General features: G+C 56.1%; 1 protein-coding gene across 6 annotated transcripts in view; it reads right to left on the bottom strand.

Annotated features, from left to right (window-relative positions):
* GSE1 (Gse1 coiled-coil protein) overlaps positions 1-21707 on the bottom strand; it is a 394967-nt gene that overhangs the window by 352755 nt on the left and 20505 nt on the right. The gene's annotated exons all lie outside the window — the stretch shown is intronic.

The raw sequence follows: 21707 nt of genomic DNA, 5'->3' as shown, positions 1-21707 counted from the left end.
TCCACGAAGCAGTCAGAGTGATCAAAGGCCAACTGAAGGGTGGCTGGTGGACCCTGATGGGACTCAACATATTCTTTGATGCCACGTCCATGCCTGCCCTCTCCACTCTGCTCCCCACCCAGCAGCCAGAGGGATGGGGTTCCACCCATCAGGTTACATCTCCCCAGGGAACCACCCCAACAAATCCCCTTCCCACTTGGAACTCTCAGGGCTTGACATCCTCCAGTCCTCCTGGGCTCCCCTTCCTCCCTATTCACCCACCGGCCGAGCCAACCACCCGCTTTACCTACACAGTCCCAAGCGCGTCCCCACCAGAACTTTCACAGTGATTGCTCCTCTTCCCTTCTGCCAGGACCACTCTTCGCCTGACCAGCCCCTCCTGCCAGTCAAAGCTGTGCCTCCCAGCCGCTCCCAAGCATGCCAGTCAATCCCCATACAGCCCCTGCTCATCAGCTCCCTCCAGGCTTCCCCACCTCTCCGGTGATACCTGGCTGCAGGTTTATCTGACAGCACGGTGTGTACCTGTTCCCTCCTTTCTTCTCAGTCAGGTCCGCCTGCAGAAGATGAACTGGATGGGGGAAGGTGTGGGGAGCGGAGGGAGGTCTGACCTGTTCAGAGCTGGGTCTCCTGTACTCAGAACATGCTCAGCAGACCTCCACGGAATGAATGATGGAGCTTCTGGATCCCACCAAGGACTGGGCATCCAGGAAACCAGGGAGTCTGACTCAAACTAAGCTATAAACTGGAACTGGAACAGCTCTCGCTAATCTGTAGAGCCTCCAGCTCCACTCAAATATAACAATGTTCTGCAGCTGCCAGCCAGACCCAGGGTGCTTTTTTTTTTAAGTTTGGCTTCTGGAACCTCTCCTCTGTTCCTCAACCCCCCTCTTCCTTTGCTTCTCCCCTGGTCCCTCTCTGTGTCCACTCCTGTCATCGACATACAATTTTCTGCCACCGTTTTCTGCTCCTTGGTCTGTTCTCTCCACCGCATCCAGGGATTTTGTTCCCTACACGGAAAACCTCTGTGTGTGCTCTGTGCTGCCCAGGCAGCGTCTCTGCCTCCATAACATCTTGAAAATAGCACTGGAAGTGGGTATGGAGTTTCAGTTTGGGTGATAAGAAAGTTCTGGAACTACATGGTGGTGATGGTCACACAACAGCACACACAAACACTTAACGCCACTAGGCCGGACCCTTTAAGATGGTGTAATGGTAAATTTTACATGATGTTTATTTTTTTATACAGTAAAGAACGGTAAGAAAAATGGTGCTGGCCCCATTTGGTCATCATCAAGCTTAGCAGTTTGAAGACTTTATAATTCGTAACACTGGTAAGTCTAAAGGCACTTTTCTGGGATTTCCTAAGGTAGAATACTCGGGTGTGATTCCTTTGATGCCTGCCTGCCCATAAACCATATTCTCCTTCATACAACTAATCAGTAAATGAACAAAAACATCAATCTGGTAAAACCACCTAGAAAATGAAATTTCAAAAAGTTTTACAGCTTTGGGGATATGCAGCTTTTAAATTTTTGTTTTCCTCTTTCTTACACAAAAATTAAACTAGAAAGAGAAGAGAAGTCACAGTATTAATGAAGCCCTGTGGTGGATCCAGGCCTCTGTGCAGTGAAGGCCAGCCCAGGCAGGTGACCAGAGAGACAGAAAATAAATCAACAAAAACTTCCCCACCTCCCAAGGTGCATTTTCAACAGGAATGACCCCCACCCATCCAATCCACGAAGCGAACTGGGATGCATTTTTTAACTGGGCCATGCTTTCAGCTTCCTGGGCTGTTCTAGGAAATGCCAAAATCATTACAATTTTCAAATTATTTGATCTGACAGAGATGCTGGTACATGGCCATGGGAGATGGGAATGGGCTGTTTTGAAAAACAGATACAAAGATTTTTAAAGCTGCTGGCGGGCTGGTTTCCACCATCCACGATGCCCTGGAGAACTAATGCAATTGTGCTGGGATGTGAAACTATCTCCCCCGGGGATGTGTAGAGGCCATGGTCCTGTACTCAAGGGCGCTGCCTCCAGCATATCCTATGGTCCTGTGACCACTTGACCAACTGGCCCTCAGTCAAGGGGTGCAGGAGTTCTGCTCTGGACCCAGCTGAGGGCTGGGCTCCGCGCACTGCCGTTCTGGACAAGTCTGTCCCTGAGGTCTCCTTGGATCCATTCAGGGCAGAGTCTGATGGAGAAAGCTGGGGCCTCTACCCTGAAGCATGTCATTCTACTCAGGACCCTGGGGCGGGGCAGAGGGGCACTGGGGGCCAGGCTAGGTCCCTGCCAGCGTGGACGTGGCCGAAAGGAAGAGAGGTGTGGAGCCAGCGTCCTGCCCTGTCCTCTCCCCAGCGCCCCTGCTGGACCCCCAGCTGCCCTGTGGCCAGGCTAGTGCAGGCCTCTCCCGCCCTCCCTGAGGTGGGTCACTGAGTTGGGGTGACTCTAGGGGCTGGGATGGGCAGCTGAGTCAGAACCCACCACATCAACCAGAGATGGCCATCCCATCTAGAGACAGAAAAACACCCTGGACCCAACCAGGGCTGCCGTGGGGCCTGAGTGCCATCAGCCCTCCACCCCCCTCCTTGGTGCAGGGTTGGCTGGAGGCCGTGTCCCACCTGTCTAGAGAGCGCCCCTCGTGGATCTGGGGTTATTTACAGAGCTGGCAGCTATTTAAAGCCTTGGTTTGTTTAGGAAGTGGCAGCGGGTGCTGGGTCCCTTAGGGGATGGGTCTGGGGTTGCAGAGCCTGCTGCCATTTGAGCAGGGGACCAGTCAGTTCTTCTGGGGGCCTGGGGGATATGACCTGGTCTGTCCACCAGCAGTGTTGGGGGAGGTGTGTGAGTGTCTGTGCATGAGCACGTGGGGGCGTGAGAATCCCGCTGGCAGCCCCCGGCCGGCCTCCCCAGATACACAGCCACACAGTGGGCTCCTTATGGGTGCCCAGGCCACCCGCTCCACCCCAGCAGGGACAGCTGCAGGCTACTGGCCTTCCTGCCCCGGGCGGGAGCTGCACCGCTTGCCCTCAGAGGGCTGGTCTACTCCAGGATTTTACGGTGGAGGCCTGGTTTTCCCAGCCACAGTGTCTCGGACAGGGGACAGCCCAGGGGACGCTGCATGGCCACAAAGCTTGGCTGTTCCCCCACGCGCCAATGGCTGGAGTGGTGCCGCTGGGGGTGGGTGAGGGCAGGGCAGAGGGTGCAGAGGAAGCCAGGGAGCCTGGCGGAGAGCTGGCAAGCTTTCCTGGGAAAGGGAGTAGTGAGGAGACCCAGAAACCAGGAGACACACAGACTCAGAGACAGAGGCAGAGACAGACAGATACGGGAGGACAAAGAGGTGGACGCGGCAAGACAAAGCGGGGACCGGAGAGCTGGGCGCAGCCGGGCCGCATGGAGATGGCGCGAGCGGCCGACATGTGTGTGGTGAGGCTCAAGTTCAAAAGGGAGGGAAGAGGTGGTTAGACGACCAAAGTCATTGAAAAATTTTTGGCGCAGCTGCCCCGAGGCTCCTGGCCGTGGGCCCGGCTCGGAGCTGAACTTAAACAAACCCCTGCAGCAGCCATCTGCTTGATTTTAAAATAAATCAAACAGTCTGCTGAGCCGGGATCGAGTTTCCATCTGCGCCGCCACCCGCTCGCCGGCTTGGAGCCACGCTTGCCTCTCCCAGCCAAGGCTCCTGGCAACATGTGGGCCGGTAATTCCTCCAGGAGCAGGGAAACCGGACCCCCGCCGCCCCCAGCTCCTAACTGAAAGCAAGTGCTATTTTTATAGCCACCCACTGGAGAGGGGGCCCCAACAGGGCAAGGGAAACCCAGGCACGGGGTTACACTGAGTTGCCTCCAGCACAGAGGGGTGGGGGACACGTCACAGAATGCTTCCCACCCTCTGCCTCCAGGAAAGGGGTGAGTGGCTGAGTGTGAGGGTGCCGGCCCCCGGGGCCAGGAGGATGCTCCGACACCATGTGAGGCCCACGAGCCCGCCTGGGCAGCGGAAGACCCCTGTGGGTGGCAGCAGCCTAGGGCTCCCCAGAGCAGCCAAAAGCTGTGGCAGAGTCCCCCCTCCCTCAGGCTGGGGCCACCCTGGGAAGTGCCACCCACCTGTCCCCTGCAGCGCTGGGCGACCAGGGGAGCCCGCCTTCCCTGACACAGGCCAGAAACAGAAACACCAGCCTGGCAGGGCTCAGTGAGCCCCATCTGTGCAGTGGGCCTAACACAGCACTTTGGTGGTCTTGGGGAAACAAGGATGGGGTCCTATGATCTTGGGGCTGTAGCTAGCATAGAGGGGCTTTTATGCCATCCTGGAAAACATAGGAAGGAAAGAAGTGATGACAAGAAAAGATGCCTTCCTGGGGAGCTGCCCATTCCCAGCCCAAGGGGTCCACGGTGATGAGACAGGCCTCCGTGCCCCAGGACACCACACCTCTGCAGTGCAGACCGCCCACTGACCCCTGCCAGATGCTTCCTGCTGCATGAGCCGGGTCCCAGTGGGGGAGAGACATGGGTGTGGGACCCCAGTTTTATGCAAAGTTCTCATTGTACAAACCAGAGTGGGCCAGGAGCAGAGCGAGCGGGTCTGGACAGCACCACCTCTCCCACATATCAGGGTCCCTCTGAGCATGGGTCCCTCTGACACGGGTCCCCCCAACTCAAAAGCACAGAGGGGAGGAATGGATGGCTCAGGGACCTTTAGACGCCCACTGTGTCACATTCTCCACTGCTCTTTCAAGGGATGACCAACCTTCAGATGCAAAGGCTTCTGCACCTAGAAGCTTCCTTTGGTTTGACCAGCCAGCACTTTGCTCCTCAGCCCCAAACACAGCTCAGAAATGAAGACAAGCCGACTCCACAGGCACAGCAAGTCTCATACGTGTCAGGCTCGATCTCCCACCCTCTTATCTGTCACCGGAGGTACAGGCTTTGAGAGTCCACGGGAGGCTCCTTGTGGGGCTGGTGTGCTCACCTCGCCCATTTCCCATGTGGAGACACTGAGGCAGAGTCAGTTACCCCAGGACAGCACTGGTACAGCTGGGGCCCCATGTGGGACCTGCCCCCTCAACAGCACACCCTCAGCCACTGTGCCCTCCTCCTCTTCCATGGGCATCCCCCACCCCGCCGCCCTCCCTCGGTAGGCCCAGCTGCTCCCCAACCAAGACAGGCTTTGTCAAGGCCCACCCAAATGTCCAGCACACTGCCTTCCATGGGCCAGCTTGTTTGTTTCCCCAAGACGGCCTAAAAAAAGGGTGTTATGAACCCATCTTACAGTGAGGGAAACTGAGGCCTGAGAGGGACAGGCACACTGGGCACTCTGGATGGCCCTGGCCCTGGCACAGCGCCACTCCTCACTCCCACCCCAGAAGCCGAGACTGGACAAAGAGGCCAGGGCAAGTGCAGGAGGGGGGCACCCCCTGCCCACAGGGTCAGCTCTGAGAGTCACCCCTTCCCTTTCCCTCCTGCTCTGGCCCCTGCCCCTCTATTCTGCAAAACTTTACTGCACAGCTGCAGTACCCCATCCCATGGCCAGCCCTACCCAGGGGACAAGGCGTGTAACGGCCACTATCGTGGCTTTGTAAGAGGGCACACGCAGGGCCAGAGGGAGGAAAAGGAAGGCCCACTGGTCGGGGGGGGGGGGGGGTGTGCGCATGCGTGCAAGTGTCCCAGGGCTGCCGTCACTAGTCACCACAAACCAGGTGCTTGAACGACAGAAACTCGTTTGCTCAGTCTGCACAAGTTTGAATCCAAGGTGTGGGCAGGGCCACAGGCCTCCTGAAGGGATCAGGGAGGAGCCCTCGGGGCTTCTCCAGCCTCTGGCAGCTGCCAGCCACACGGCGTCCCTTGGCTTGTAGCCGCGTTCCCATCCCTGCCTCCCTCTTCACGTGGCCTCTGTGTGCGTGTCCGTCTCCACCCATCACTGTGCTGCCAGGGTCCAAATTCCCCTCTTCTTATAAGGACACCAGGCAGTGGATTCAGGGCCACCCTTATCCAGCCTGACCTCATCGTCACTAGATCACATCTGCAAAGACCTTATTTCCAAATAAGGGCAAGTTCACAGGTTCAGGTGGCCATGAACCCGGGGGGACACTGGCCCCAGCACCGGCCCCTGAGGTGCTGGCCCCCGAGCAGACCTCTCCAGGTGGACAGAAGCCACAAACACGGCAATGGGGCCAGAGGGACTCCTTCACCGAACCCAATACTTGCATGATGTCAATCTCTTCTTTCTGCCTCCGGACTCCTAACAGCCAGAGCCTATTACGGGATATTTTGTACCCGGAGGGAGGGAGGGAGGGCGCCAGGGCTGGCTCCCAGCCTGGCAGAGATGCCTGGTGACGGCTCCACCCACTCGCAGCTCGCTCTCTCCCTCTCTCTGTCACAGAACCAGCCACAGAAAATCTCTGTGAGGATGACCAGGGCCTCCGTTCCCACATGACTGACGCAGCCCAGCTGCCAACAGCCCGCTGACCTCCGCCCCGGGAGCCTGTGAGCCTGAGCTGCCTGTGGACACTGGTCTTCCCTCTCCCAGCCAAGGGGCTCCTCTGATGTTCCCCGCTCCTGTGAGAACCCTAGCTCAGACTCAGAGCCCAGAAGATGACCTTCAAGGTCGTATGGCCCCCTGGAGGGCGCTCCGCATGGCTGAGGGCCCAGGCCCTGGGCTCCCCAGGCCGGAGGGGTGTTTTCCTCACACGGCAGGACCCGCTGCACTGACCAATGCACTAGGGGTGGGTGGAGAGCCATACGCAGCAGCCGCAGCCCCAGGACTCTTCTGGAGACGCACCCTACAGGCGTAAGAGCAGTTAACATGCAGGAAGACGTTATCTGCAACAGTGGGGGAAACAGTGTAAATGTCCAATGTGAAGCGCAGACGCACCCTTCACACACTGCTGAGCACCCTCCGTCACCACCCATGGGTGCTGCACACCTCTCATGGACATCGGGGGGGGCAGTGTGTAACCAGGGATCAGGCATGGACCCAAACAGCAGATGCGTTTTTCTCAGGGTTCTGGAGGCTAGAAGCTGGAGACCACGGTGGTCAGCAGGCTTGGCTCCTTCCCAGGCCTCTCTCTGCAGCGTGTAGACGGCCGTCCTCTCCCCGCGTCTGCTCGTGGTCTTCCTTCTGTGTGTGTCTGTGTCCTGATTCCCTCTTCGTACAAGGACACCAGACCTACTCGATCAGGCCCCACCTGAATGACCTCATTCTACCTTAACTGCCTCTCTAAAGACCCTGTCTGCAAGCATGGCCGCAGTCTAAGGCGCTAGGGTTAGCACCTAGGTTAGTCAACATAGGAACTGGAGGTGTGCGTGCGTGCGCGTGTATGTACACAATTCAGCCCATGACAGGCATCCTCACCAAGTGAAAGCTGTTAGAGAGGCCGTGTTTCAAGTGACACCAGCATCGTGGTGACACAGAAGCTTTCAGCCCCCTGTTGCATGAGACTCAAGAGTTCCAAGATCTCACTGGCTCCCAGGATGGAAGCCCTGACTGAAACACACCCCATGTGACGGCAGGAAAGCAGAGAAAAAGGGCCTGGGGTAGCACCCAGCTCCAAGTCTCCAGAGCTGAGTGCCCTGGACAGGCCGCCTCGCAGGCGGCTCAGGGGCAGAGGCCGAGCTCCTCGGGGCAGCCGGCAGGGGGGCCCGGTCTACGCCCCTCCACCCTCACAGCCATCCTCAGGCTAGATGGTGGCGATCCCGCTTCACACTGGATAGCGAGTTATCACCCATAAAGGCCTTGTGAGGCAGGCCCCTCCAGGTCCCACAGCCCCAGGGAACTGTGGAGGTTTCACAGACGGCGGAAATGAGGTTCAGACACAGCCAGTGGCCTGTCCAAGGTCACACGACACGGAAGTGGCAAAAGCGTCTGCCTGACATTTAGCACTGAGACCAACGGAGACAGCATTAAAGTGTGCTTCCGTGGGAGGGGTCCTATCACCCTGTGAACAGTCGCACCAGCGATTCAAGGCCTCTTCCAGTCTGGACTTACATGGACATATTTCTTTAAGGCTGTAATCAAGACATGTTTACAATTCTGTGTTCTGCTTATTTTGACTCAGCATTAGATCATCAGCTTCTCTGTGCTCAAATGGGCTCCATGGACCTCATTTTAAAGCCACAGAATATTCCACCCCTAGGGATACGTAACAGTGTACCTAACTGTATCTTGCTGTTGGATGTTCAGAATTCCCCCATTATAAATAACAGTGCAAAGAACATCTTTGTGTGTCTTACCATTTTCATTCTTCCAAGCGCATTCCTTAGGATACATTTCTAGCAATGTGATTATTGGGCAGCAGCATGGAGCGTTTTTAAAACCCTGGATAGAGACTGACAAATGGTTTGGGGAACAGACGATATGATACAGATCTATGCTGCCAGCAGCAGTAATAATCAGCCGAATTTCTGCAATTTCACCAGCACCAAGTCTTATTAATTTTTCCTGGTATTTTAATAGCTTTCATGTAACTATATCCCCATATATTTACTTGTCTTCTCTCCCATTTGAACCACCTGTCCAAAATTCCCTGTCTTTTTAACAGCAACCAGGGAGGCCAGAAAGTTCAGAACCAGTCTGTCTGGTGGCCCATAGCTTCAGGACACCAAGGGATCATGTTCTGTGCTGGCTGATGGTAGGGGACAGTCTCTCCCAGTGAGCCTTCAGCCACAGCTGCCCCTACCGCCAGGGTAAGTCTAGCAGGCAACGCTGGGTTGACCACTTGGGGCTTCTACTCCCCGCCTCGGTCATGTGCTATGGCCAAGCCCACGTGGCTTAGATATTAAGTTGCAAAATGTGGGCCGAGTGGCTGAAGGGACACTGCTTTGCCTGGTGTGACCTGAGGGCTGGCCACAGAGGAGCAGGTGCTGCTGAAGCTCTTTCTGGAACTCTGAGTTGCTCCAGAGGGTGTCTCCCTAATTCGGGGCATGCAAAGGTGATGGGGCAGGATGGGAGGAGGCAAATGTCAATGGGGACGCAGGCCAGCTAGGGGCATGAGAACCAGAAAAGGCCAGGAATAGAATCCGGCTTCCTTTATATCCAAAATTATCAGGGAAGGGGCAGAAAGCAGAGAAGCCAGGCGCCAAAGCCATGTGGTGAGGCTCCATGGTTAAGACAGACCCTGCTGGTCTGGGTTCAAATCCCAGTGCTGCCCTGACCAACTGTGAGACCACAGACTGGTCCTCTCATCTCCTTGTGCCTCAGTTTCCTCCTCTGTGAAGTGGGTTCACAGTGTCACTCACAGGGTTGTTGTCCGAGTTAATGGAGCCAACAAGTATACAGCTCAGCAGGCTTCGGGGCACAGCTGGTGCTTAGGAAACAAAAACTTCACGCGGTGGGTGTCACAGTCAGCCCACACCCCACGCGGCTGGTCCAGAGGAGGCTGCAGCAAACCGCAACCCCCCCAGCCAGCCAACTAAGCATGGCTTTTAAGTTTTCAAAGAATTCTAAAGAGTAAGCAAATAACAGAGAAGAATATGCAGCAGACACCAGAGGCCAGCCCACAAAGCCTGAAATATCTAACACCTGGTCCTTTAAGAACAAGTTCGCCAAGCTAGGTCTAGAGACATGGAAATTTCTGGTGGAATAATGGAGAGGGTGTGGGGGCAGAGCCAGGAGAGGAAGTAGCAAGGATGTCAGTGTCCAAGTGGAGGGCTGCACGGAGGGACCTGCAGATCAGAAACAGTCCATGCCCAGGGGCGGGCACTCACTCGTGTCCACTGGGGAACCCAATTGATTCTGCTGTCTCTGCGGGGTGGACAGAAGCAGCCACTGAGATGGGGCCCAGCCACATGGTGTGGCCCCTCCAACAGCTCAGAACCCAGATCTGCAAGGAATGCTGAGACATCACAAGGTCAGACCCCAGGGAAACAAGAGAGCCAGCCTGGCTCCAAAGTCACCAGCCAATCGACACTCCACACCATACGTGCGCCCAGGCACCTAGGACCCTCCTGAACACCCTCTATGCCCAAAGTGGCTACTTGAAACTTCTCTCATGGGGCTACCCTGGCCTGGCAAGGGTGCTCCTCAAGCGAGGCCCCAGGATAGGGACCCAGGGACACCAACCCCATCCCAAGATAGACAGAATCACATCTGTCCTTTCCTAGCCTGGTCCCTCAGGAAAGCTGCCTCTAAACTCCAGTCTTCATCTGCTACTGCATGCCTGGCAAGGCATCTGGGGATCCTGAGTGGATGTTTGACTGATCAGCCCTGGAGGTCAGCTGTAAAGGGCTACCCTCTTCCTCCCATCTTACAGATGAGAGAGCAGAGGCTGTGAGAGGAGTGGGGACTCAGAGATGGGATCCAAGCCAGCATCAAAGTCCAGCTCCAAAGCCCGGCTTCCTCGCCACAGCATCTCAGGGGCTGACGGGGACGCCCAGGCGCTGTGGGTAGGAAGGGGCTTTGTGGTGGGGAGGAGAGGGCATCTCTGAAGGAGCCTAGTTCTCTCCACCCACGGATGGTCAGTCCCGCCCAGCTGGGCCGCCAGCCCCTGGGGACGGGGCCCCATCTGTCTTGCTCACTGCTGTCACCCAGGGCCTAGCCCAGGCCAGGTGTTCTGCTGAGTGACTCAGTGACTGAGGCTGGCCTGGAGGGCAGGCAGAGGGGGCCCCCACAACCTTCCCAGTACAACTCTGGACAGGTCTCCCCTGGGAGCCCAAACAGGGAGCCAGGGTGAAGCTCCTGAAGGTGCTGTGGTGGGGACAGCGCCCTTGGGGAAGGCAGAGGGCCCTTGAGCCTCAGGGCCTCAATCTCCCCTTTGAATGTAAAACAGGAGGGAGTGAGAGAGCAGGCAGCACAGACACAAACAGCCCCCAGCCGCCAGCCCGTCCCCATCAGCAAGAGCCCTCCGCTCGGCCCTGCCAAGTGCCGGGCCAGCAGTGGGCCTGGAGAATAAACATGTCACTGCAAGGCCAGCCCGCCGGACCGCTGGAGCCAAGAACCGCCGGAGGCTGTAAACAGTCTCTCTTGGCCGCAGACTCTGGCCCACCTCTCTGCACTGGGAATTAGCACTTTGCCTGCCATAAAGAAAGGGCAGGCCAGGGTGGGGGTGTTTGGGGAGGGGGTGGTGGGTGGGGAAGCGGGGCTGGACTGCAGCCAGCACCTCCATCCTCGAGGTCTGGAAGCCCCTCCTTTCTCAAGGAGGCAGGGGGAGGCTGTGAATGAATGGGCCGCGGGAGGCTGCCCAGAGGCCCAGCCGGGCAGTGCCGGCCACAGGCTGGAGAAGGGACAGGGCAGGGCTGAGGCCTTTTCTAGGGGCCCTGGTCAAGGCCAAGGGAGGCAGTTGCTTTTTACAGCACCCCAAACCCCACCCAGGGCTTCCAGCTGGGTCTTGGGGAGGCAGAGAGTCCCTGGGCAGCAAAGGCCCAAGTCACACTGAGGAGCCTTCCAGCCATCTTGCAAACCCTGCCTTACTAGCCCTGGGAAGCAGTCACCTCTCACTCTGCCCTGGACATGCCCTACTGCAAGTTCACACCAGGCTTAAGAACCGCTGCCTTCGTTCTGGTTCTACCCTCCAGAGCCAAATATCTTCTCAAAAGGTAAGGTGAGGCACGCCACCCCCAGTTAGAACCCTTCAATAGGGCCTCTGCTCTTCACATCATGGTGCTTCCAGCCCTGCCTGCCTCCTCAGCCTCCGCTACAGACAGCCTCCCCACCATGCACCTTCCTCCTGCCTCTGGGCCTTTGCACATGCTGTCCCCTGTACCATGAATGCCCTTCCCCCTCTCTTATGCCTTCTTTACTTCCTCTTATTGTTTGGACCTTAGACCAACAGTCATCTCCTCCGGAAGTCTCCGGTCACTGAGACACCACCACACCCCCACTGAGGCTGCTGGAATCCGAGACAAGTGTTGGTGAGGATGTCGGAAAACACTGCGGGTGGAAACGGAAAACAGTCCTGCAGTTCCCCACGTGACCCAGCAATTCCACTCCCAGGCATCTGCCCAAGAGAATGAAAGCATTAACGTCCACACAAAGCCTTGTCCATGGATGCTTATAGCTGCACTATTCACAACAGCCAAAGGTGGAAACACAGAAATGCCCATCACTGATGAAGGGATACATAACGTGCTACATCCAGACAGTGAGAGTCACTCAGCCATAAAAAGGGAGTTTGACACAGTCTCCAACACGGATGAACCTTGAACACATTTGCAAAGTGAAAGAAGTCAGATGGGAAAGATCACATAAGAGATGATTCTATTCATATGAAACGTCCAGAAGAGAAAAATCCAGACAGACAGAAAGATCAGTGGTGACTTTAGGGCTTGGGGGTGGGGGTGGTGGAGATGGAGTGACTGCTCACAGGCATGGGGCTTCCTTTCAGGGTGATGAACATGCTCTAACACGGACAGGGGTGATGGCCGCCTGATCCCGTGAAAATGCTAACCGCCACCAGGCTGTACACACTAGATGGCGGAACTGTGTGATGTGTGCGTTCTGTCTCAACAAAGCTGTTAGAGGGGCCTCTCTGGTGGCCCAGTAGCTCGGACTCTGCTCCCAAGGCAGAGGGCTCAGGTTCAATCCCTGGTCGGGGAACTAGATCCCACACCACAGCCAAGAGCTGGCACAGGCACATTTTAACCAAACAAATCACTATTTAAAAAAGAAGCAGCTGCCATAGAACAGTCGGCCCAGGCCCTGGCCCCTGCCCTCATCTGTGGCTGGGTCCCAGGCCCCTGCTGCCCTCGCTCTGTCCTGCCAGGCAGATCTGGGCGGCATGTGTCCGGGGCCCCAGCCGCTAGCCTCCAGTCAGAGGGGCAGCAGAGGAGAAGGGAGCAAGGCTCGGCTGTGTCCACCACCCGGGCCTCTCTGCAGGGCGGAGTGGACCAGCTGTGTCCCGTGCCCCCACTTACTGATGGCCCCCCTCCTGCCCAAGGACCCTGGTGCTCCCCCTTCTGCCCTCACCAGCCCAGGGAGCAGCCCCCTGCTCTGCCGACACCTGCCTACACCTGGGCACATAGGCCCTCTGCTAAGCTCTTCTTGGCAATGCATACAAGCATGCCCATGGCTGCCAGGACCCCCCCTGAGCAGGCCCGATGCTCACCCCTTGCAGAGGGGTTGCAGATCTAGAAGGCTCACAGGTCAAGGCTGGCCCTGGAGAGACCGTCTGGACGCCAAGAAGGACAGGGGTTGGGGAGGCGGTGGGGGCAGGTCCTTGGGGGAGAGGCCCCAGAGCCAGGAGTGAATTCACAGCTCAGGTGCCCGGGCTCTGGCTCCTGGAGAAGACTGGGGCCAAGGGAGCCAGAGCATCCGGGGAGAACTGGCCTGTGGGGCGGGTGGGGCTGGGAGCCTCTCTCCCATGAGCACAGATGTTCTGGAGGCGGGGGCGGGGGAGCGCCGTGGGCTGGCCAGCCTCCCTGAGGGCCTGGGGAGCGGCCAGGAGGCCTGCAGCCTGTCGCCAGGGCGGCGGCAGGGCGAGCCGGAGCCCTTGGCTCCCCGTCCCGCCTGGAAGCCAGGCCTCACTCCACCCTGAGCCTGGGGAGACCACACCTGGGCTCTGAGGAGGGCGCTCAGGCAAGAGCAGACACAGGGAACTGGGTGGGATTTCTGCCCAGCTCCAAATGGAGGTTTCTGGGCCATCAGCAAAGTCATCTCCACATACACTGGGCCCCCAGGACCCCAGGGGCCTTTCCAAGGGGCAGGTGGGTCCCAGGGAGGGCACCCCTGGCACCCTGGGAGACAGTTCCCTCTCTGGGTCCATCCTAAGGATCACAGGGCACCAGGAGTGCTGGCAGCCCCGTGACCGTGAGAACTGAAAACTCACATATTCACCCCTGCCGGGACCCGGGGCTGGTGTGGAGCCTGTTCTCCAGGGCCCACTCTGGAGTGGCGGCCAGCCTCCTCCATCAGCATCTGCCACTGCCCCCCGGGGCTCTGCTCTGTTTACCCCCAGATTCCTGGAAGCCCAGGGAGCAACCTCCTGGCCTCGGCGAGACAGGCCAGGCCTCAAGCAGGCGCCTGGTGCCCGTGCCCTGCACTGATGCTGTGCAATCTTACCTGGCTTCATTAGGAACAGGGCTTGTGGGAAACTCCTTGAGACCCTGGCACTCACACTCCTTCCTGGGAAGGTGCTGGATTCCCCAAGACAAGTGGGGACAGGGGAGGAGAGGGTCAGGGATGACAGCAGCCTGCCCTGGCCCTCACCGCCCAACCTGCCAACTGCCGGACAGGCGGGCGCAGCTCTAGACCCGAGTTCTTCCCCAGCTCTCCCATGCCTGTCTCCTCCCCGACGGGCATCCACGGGGCCTGATGGGGTGTTTCCCCACCTCACCTCCCTAAGTTTGGTTACGGCCCTGGAGCACCTACCAGGCTCTCATTTATCTGAAGTTTTCCTTTTCAATGCACTTTTCTAACCTTCGAAAGACTGAAGAAACCAGCATCATTCACCATCCGCAGATGTTAGTAAGGAAACTATACCCAGGAATTCTGTCTGAAAACACTGCTTTCTTCACCCTCAATTCTGAAATATACAGAGCTTTAAAAATGTTGAAAAATTTCACAAGTTTATGGCAAATTTTATGATATGTCCATGTGACTACACTAATGTAGATAGAGAAAGAGAGAGAAGTGGGGTGAGGGGAGGGGTCTGATTAAGACCCCAGCCCTGAGGGTTTCCCTGCCACAAGATCAGAAGTGGAACCCGAAGGACAGCTTTCTCACATGTGATGCACACAGTTGGTTAAACCCAAAACTCTGGGCCCCTTACAAGATGTCAGCCTGTGTAAGAGCACCAACCACACCAGGAAATGCTGGCCCAGGGAGAGGGCACAAGACCCAGAGTTCAGACCTGACCTCTGCAATGCAGCTACATGACATGGGGGAAGTCAGGTCGCCTGAGTGAAGCTTCCTTGTCTCCCTGCTCCTGAAGCAGATGGTCTGTACAGCCACTGAGACCAAAGCCCTCAAGAGACACTCCACAAATATTGATTATCTCTATTATGACACACGGGCCATAGCAATCAGTGATGCTGGTCTGGGCACCCAAGACTGGAGATAGGGACAACACCCAAGGATTCTTCCAAGAGGCCCCTGTCCAGAGGGAACTCAGAGCCTGGATACAGAGATAAAATTGGCCCCAGAGGACAAGCACCGCTAGTGACAAAACTGAGACCCAAGTATATCTGAAGGCAGAAGGAAGCAGGAAGAAGAGAGTGACACAGTGTCAGGGAGCAGGTGAGGGAGAAGGTGGGGCCGTCTGCAGACAGCAGAGGGGAGGGCGACAGTCCTAGCTATTTTCGTTCGGGGAAAGCAGAGCAAGGCAAAGTCAGGTAGACCTGGTGACCACGCTCTCCAGCCTAGAAGTCTGTCTGTGGGCCTGGCTTGACCCTTCCCACTGTGGCCATCCACGCTGCCCCTTATCTGTGCTTGGACCATTGCACTAGCCTCCTCCCTGCTCTCCCGGCCACCAGCCTTGGGATGTCACCTGGACCTCCATGTAGGGGCTGGCTTTGTCTCTGGTCATATCAGGCCCCTGCTCAAAATCCTTCCCCTACTGCCCCTGACTGAGGCCCTCTGCAGGGACAAAGTGTACCCTCTAGACGGAATGTCCCCATTTAATCCTTTTCAAATCCTGAACTCCCAAAGTTAGAATTCAGAGAAGGAAAAAAAAAAAGGGCAGAGGTGCAAACTCTGAGTTCCCACCCAAAACACTTTTGACAGACAAGAAAAAACTGCATATTTACACAGAAATAAAGGAGGAGGGGATCTTGGTGAAGAAACTAGCCTCTTTTCGCAGTTAAAGCCAGTACGCCTCTGACAAAATAAACACTGCAGGACCTCTGTTGTATATTCTTGGAGAGGGTGATTACACTTCAGAATAAATACATCTCCCTCCCTTGAGTCTGGTCAAAAGGACCGGTGTCCGTGCCTGGCTCCATGTGAGCCACACCGGGGGACAGAGGAGCCCCACGCCTAGCACACGTGCTGCCAGCACAGAGGAGGCCTGGCCCAAGGCAGCGCTGGGACCTGAGCCCGGAGGCCAGGAGCCCGTGTGTGTGTGAGGGGTGGGGGCTCTCCGTGCTGCTCATCAAAATCAGATGGTGGCGTCTAGGCTTGTCTGCGGGCAGTTTGGAGCATCTCTGAAGCCACCTGGGCCTCCCCGGGGGGCGCGGCTTCCCTGCCCAGGCCCAGCCTCCAGCCTCCAGCCGGCAGGACTGCAGCCACCTCTTCCCACCCAGCACCACACCCCCTCTCCCCCAAGGCCACCGTCAGACAGGCCGCCTGTCCTGCTCATCCACTTCTTCACCACCCGTCTCCTCGGCGAGGGGTCAGCTCCGGGCGCGCAGGGACTCCGTGTTGTTCATGGCTTTGCGCCCCCCCTGGCCCAGCCTGGGACAGAGCTTGGCCAGCAGCTGGCACTTAGGAAATGTCTGCTCAGGGAATGCGCTGGGCTGGCCTCTCTCATGCATGCCTCCAGCTGACCAGCAGAGGAAGACTCCTTTCCCGTTCACATCTAGGGATACCTGAGCTCTTTTCTCTGTGACCCCTGGCCCCATGGCTGGGGGCTGGGATGACCTGCGCCATGATCCTGAGGGCTCCCAAGGCTATGGGACAGCTTGGAGCTGGAGGGCAAGGCCCAGAGGCAGCCAGGGTTTCCGTCTCCTCCCCTCCTCCCGTCTCCAAACAGGCTCAGGGAGTGGGGACCCTGAGGGTCACCGTTCAGCGGCCCAACACCCCCAACATTGGAGGATTCGCCCGACTACATGTATATGTGTCACAGAATCACTTTGCTGTACGGCAGAAATCTTCACAATGTACATCAATCATACTTAAATATTTTTTAGAAGGCATCCTTGGCCAGAAGAAAGAACCATTGCCTCCTTGGACAGAACACGCTCAGTTTGTCACTGAATCCAGAAATTGCCCTCTACACCCGTCACATGCTGAAGGTGAGTGAGAACACACTAAGCCATCGTGCTGACTTTGCTCCATCAGACCAGCTCCGCTCCGGCTGTGAGGCTGAGGGCTGGCCCTGGGCCGGCCGCGCTGCCTGGATACACTATGCTTTCCCTCTGGGGCTCGGCCTCCTGGCTGTTACTGGAGGACTCGGGACCGCCAGCCCAGGACCTCACAGAACTTTCCCATGTTGCCAGCTGGGTGACAGAGGTCCTGGATTCAGGCGCTGTGCTCCAGGATGACAGAGCAGGGACACCAGGCCCAAGATTCCTGACCTGGGTGACACGTGGCCTCGATCTTGGGGGAGAAGGCCATGCGCCCAGGCCTATGGAGGTGCCCCTGCTGAGGGGCCGCTGCCCTCAGGGGGAAGCACAGCTCCCGTTATCCATCCTCATGAACTGCGATTTAATGAGCAGACTTCTTTGGGAAACTAAGACAGCGATTTAAGATTTTAAAGCTGGAAGGGCCCCAGGGGTCATAAGCCGACCTGCCCTTCCCCAGGTGAGTGAGGGCCTCCCTGTGTTCCCTGTCTGTCCCCCGGGGCTGACTCCAGCTTGCCCTACTTTCCTGGGATTGTCTGTCCATCAGCCCAACTGCCCACCAGGCTCTGAGCTCCTCGGGACGGGTTCTCTCCACTATGTCTGGTATAGAGAAGGTGCTCACAGTAAACGGTTGATCAATAAATGAATCATATCTGGCCCCTCTTCTGACCCCAAGAAAACAGACGTTCAAACTGCTGGTCCAAGATAAACAGAGAGTTGACGGGTCTGGGCTAGGATCTGGAGACTCCCTGGGCAGAGCTTGGTCCCCCACACAGCAAGATCTCCCAGACATGCTGCCAGTGCCCAAATGCCATGGACACCCGGCCGGCCACTCCAGCATCTTCAGGAGAAACCCAAGCACGGAGTGACCTTTAAATTCAGTTAGAAATGGACTATGCTGACCTTAATAAAAGATCCATTTAGCTTCTGAATGAGGAACCACGAATTCCAGCAGGTCCCACCCCATCTAAATGCGCGGTGTCTGGGACTCCCCCAGTGCCAGGGGAGCGCTTGTGTAGGATGGTAGCACACTGCCAGAGGATTTATGGGGCTGCTCAGGGTCCCGGCTGGCCTAGCTGGGACCAGCAACGGGCGGAGAGCAGGCTGGGACCCCCTCATGGAGGAGACAAGCTGACTTTATGAAAGATCCCCAGTGCCCCCAACACCAGGAGAGCACCAGGCACACCAGAGGCCATTTCTCCCTTTTCTCCTAACACTGAAAATGTGACTCACACACTGCACCAGTGAAACAGGGCAGGAGCGTGTGGGTCAAGAGTCAGCTGTCCCCCTCTCTACATGGTCAGATTAACTCCTTCCCCACCCTTCTCCATCTTCAAATGAACACAAAAGCACACAAAAGCGGCCTTCTCTCCTATCACCCAGACTCTCCTATACCCGGGACTCGGCATCACACGGCATCACTCCAGTGGAGGCAGTTGTAACGCTGATCCCCAAATTCTTACCCACAAGCCCCAAATCCAAAAGTTCTGGAAACCAAAACACTTTCTGCACTCATTTGTCAGCAAAACAGGCCCTGCCTGGAGACTATTTATAGTCCCGGGCTTTTCCCCCATGGGATATTCACATCTTACTGCAGGAAGAGGGTGGAGTTTGACTCCAGGGTGCTGCCCCCAGCCCCGCAGAGATGTTATGTAAAATATAGCATCACACTAAAGAATCTGACTAAGGGCCAGAAAAGTCTGGAAATGTTTCTGGCCTGAAAGGCATCCAACAAGGGATGTGGACCAGCAGTGACACGAACGGCAGCTGTTAGGTTTCACAATGACAGGCTCTCCTTCTCTCTAACCTTCCCGTGATGTTCACAGTGGCGCAGTGCCTGGGACATCCTGAATCTTCTCCGTCACAGAGAAATTCACAGGGTTCATTTTTGCTACTGCACGCAATGATGCAGTGGACATACTGACACACACACACACACACACACACACACACACACACACACACACACTGGAGTCCTGTTTTCTACAGGGTAAATCAGCAGTACGCACCCCAAATGGTAGTGAAAACACACTGCGGATGAAGACAGCGATGTGCCACATGGCAAGGTTCCAAGACACTGAAATCCTGGGTCTGCAGATGGGCAGCTGTGTGACTTAGGGCAAGTGACTTAACCTCTCTGGGCCTCAGGGAAAATAGGAAGCTGTGAGACTGCGTCCAGCTCCGCCTTCTCAGCTCCTGTCCAGGCCTGGGTTACCACGGCTGCCTCCCGAGTGGCTTATACCTGTCTCCTTTTCTCCTTCTCCCAGCTCGCCTGCCTAACACCACTCAGAAAAATCCTTCTTTTAAAACCACTTCTCTTACGCTGTTCTCAACCCTCACTCCAAACACACAATGGCTTTTTATTGACTCAGTGAATGGAACCCAACCATCTCTGTTGGTTTAAGGAAGGGGGAAAAAAAAAACTCTATATTAAAAATAATAAATCACCTGAAATTCTGTCAGCCTGGCTGGCTTCATCTGTGCCTATTTCTCCCCCATCTACACATGTCCACACACACAAGGCACATGGCTTGATCGCAGTGGCTGGACAGTCCTGCTCCCAGTGTCTGCCCTTGACATCATCTCAGTGCCTCCTGTGCTGGGAAGGAGGCTTCATGTTGATCTGAGAGCTGGTGGTCCTACGTTCATTCAGGCCCAGCAGAGCTACAGCTGCATTGAATGTTCTATTCAGCCTCTTCTTTAAAAAAAAAAAAAAGTGCTCCCTGTGCACGTCTGCCCACCCCAGCCCTGGCAGAAGAACCTCATCATCTCACACTGGAGAGTCTTGTTAAACATTTCCTGAGATATACTGTGTAGAACACAGGTCCTTCCTCTACCTGGAGGGTCACAGTACACATCAGCACATTAAAGGCACTGATAAGTCCCGCAGCACACAATCCTGTTTAGCTTTCTCTAATCTACTGTTTCCCAAACAGTAGAAGCAAAAAAGAGCTTGTGAGCAAGGAAAAAAAATCACCCCAACACCCTATCCTTAGTATTCCTTGGCACACACTTGGGGGCATGCTAAGTGCCTGAGGTCGCCTCACACACTTCCGGAGTCATCTCCTGCTCAGACATCTTCCCGAAGGGCCCCACGTCACCCTGGTAACCAATCTGAATCCTGAGCCTGTTGTTTGCATTCAACAATGTCCTCTGTCCTTTTACCTCTTGGAAAAAGCAGCTCATTGTGGTCACTGCCATGTGCAGACCCAGAAGAAACAGACCCGGACCAGCCCCTGATCAGCCGGTGATGTTAGGCAAACCCGTTAAGATTTCTGAGCCTCAGTTTTCTCATCTGTGAAATGGAGGAGCCAGCAGCTCAGCACCAATGTCATGGATTCTAGTCTGCCGAGGTCTCAGTTCACAGCTCCAGCAGAGACCAGTGAGGCTACCAAGTCCAAGAACAGCAGCAGAGAGGAAGGGTGATTTTCTTCCAAAAGTAACTCAGGAACGTGGAGCCAGGATGTCTGGCCGTGAGGCCCAGCTCTGCTGCGCCCTGGCTGCCTGGCTATGTGTAAGGCCTTGACCCCTGAGCTTCACTTCCTCCCTGTAAACTGAAACAGGCCCCACAGACACAAATATACTCAGAGACACAGACACACACATAGGTACATGTAAAACTGGTGAAATCTGAATAAGATGGGCCCATTGTGTCAATGTCAACTTGCAGCTCTGACGTTGCACTAGTTACATAAGATGTTATCACTGAGGAAAACTGGGTGATTTTATATGTAAAATCACTTTTATCTCAAAATGACATTTTTTTAGGCTAACACCTATACCATGGAGACACTGCAAGTGTTCAACAAGATGGTATATTTATCATTCCCTCTGCGATGCCTAACCACATGGTGGGTGTTCAGTAAACAGGCACCAAAGAACTGAATGAAAGGAGGAATATGAGGAGCACACAGTAGGTACTCAGTATTTTCCCTTATTCTTCCAATTCTTCCAATAATGTCAGCCCAGCAAAGTGAACTCATCCGAAGCCTGCTTGCTGGGAACGCTGTCACCAGAGGCTCCTGTGGTCTCCCCACAGCAGAGGCTTTGTCAGGACCTGCCAGCTGCCAGGGGTTGGGGGAGAGCAGGCACTGCCGGCAGAGCCAAGAACAGGGTTCATGCTTGTTTGGGAAGGTGCGCGTTCGAATCCTACCTCTCTCCCATAAGGGCCGAGGTGGTTTCCAACAGAGGCCCAGGCCTGAGACGGGCTGCCCCACCCCCTGGCCTCAGTACATCCAAGGAAGCCACTCAGAGGCTGCCAAAGAAAACTTCCCCCTCCTGGTCTCCCAGCCCTCTGGCCACTTGTTGCATGGCTAGCAATGCGGCCGGGAGGCCCCCAGGCTCCCCACCACCTGACAGGCCAGGCCAGGCAGCTCCTGAGGTCATCCAGTTAGAGCCAAGGGGAGGGAGTGAGGGGCAGGCCCAGAGTGGGGGCAGCTGAGGTTCAAGAAGGCTTACTGCAGAGCCGCCACATCTGCACAAACCCAGAAACAAGCTGGGTGTCCAGCAACAGGTGACCCGGGGTCACTACAGAGCCCATACAATCCCTATTCTCACAGGATGCTAAGTGATGTGGGAACCGAGGATAACAGCCGGCCCTCCGCTCTCACCCATTCTAGCTCGTCCAAGCTGCAGAACAGCTTCGCATAAAGACGGCTGTCACCCTGCTTTACAGCTGGGGCAACCACAGCACACAGCAGTTAAGGAACTGGTCCAAGGACACACAGCTAGTAAGGGAGGCAGCCCTGAGGAGAACCAGGCATCTTGGTCCACAGTCTACAGTTT

The sequence above is a fragment of the Bos taurus genome, chromosome 18 (genome assembly GCF_002263795.3).
Source record: "Bos taurus isolate L1 Dominette 01449 registration number 42190680 breed Hereford chromosome 18, ARS-UCD2.0, whole genome shotgun sequence".
Classification (NCBI taxonomy): Eukaryota; Metazoa; Chordata; class Mammalia; order Artiodactyla; family Bovidae; genus Bos; species Bos taurus.
This window is presented reverse-complemented; position numbering and strand designations above follow the sequence as displayed.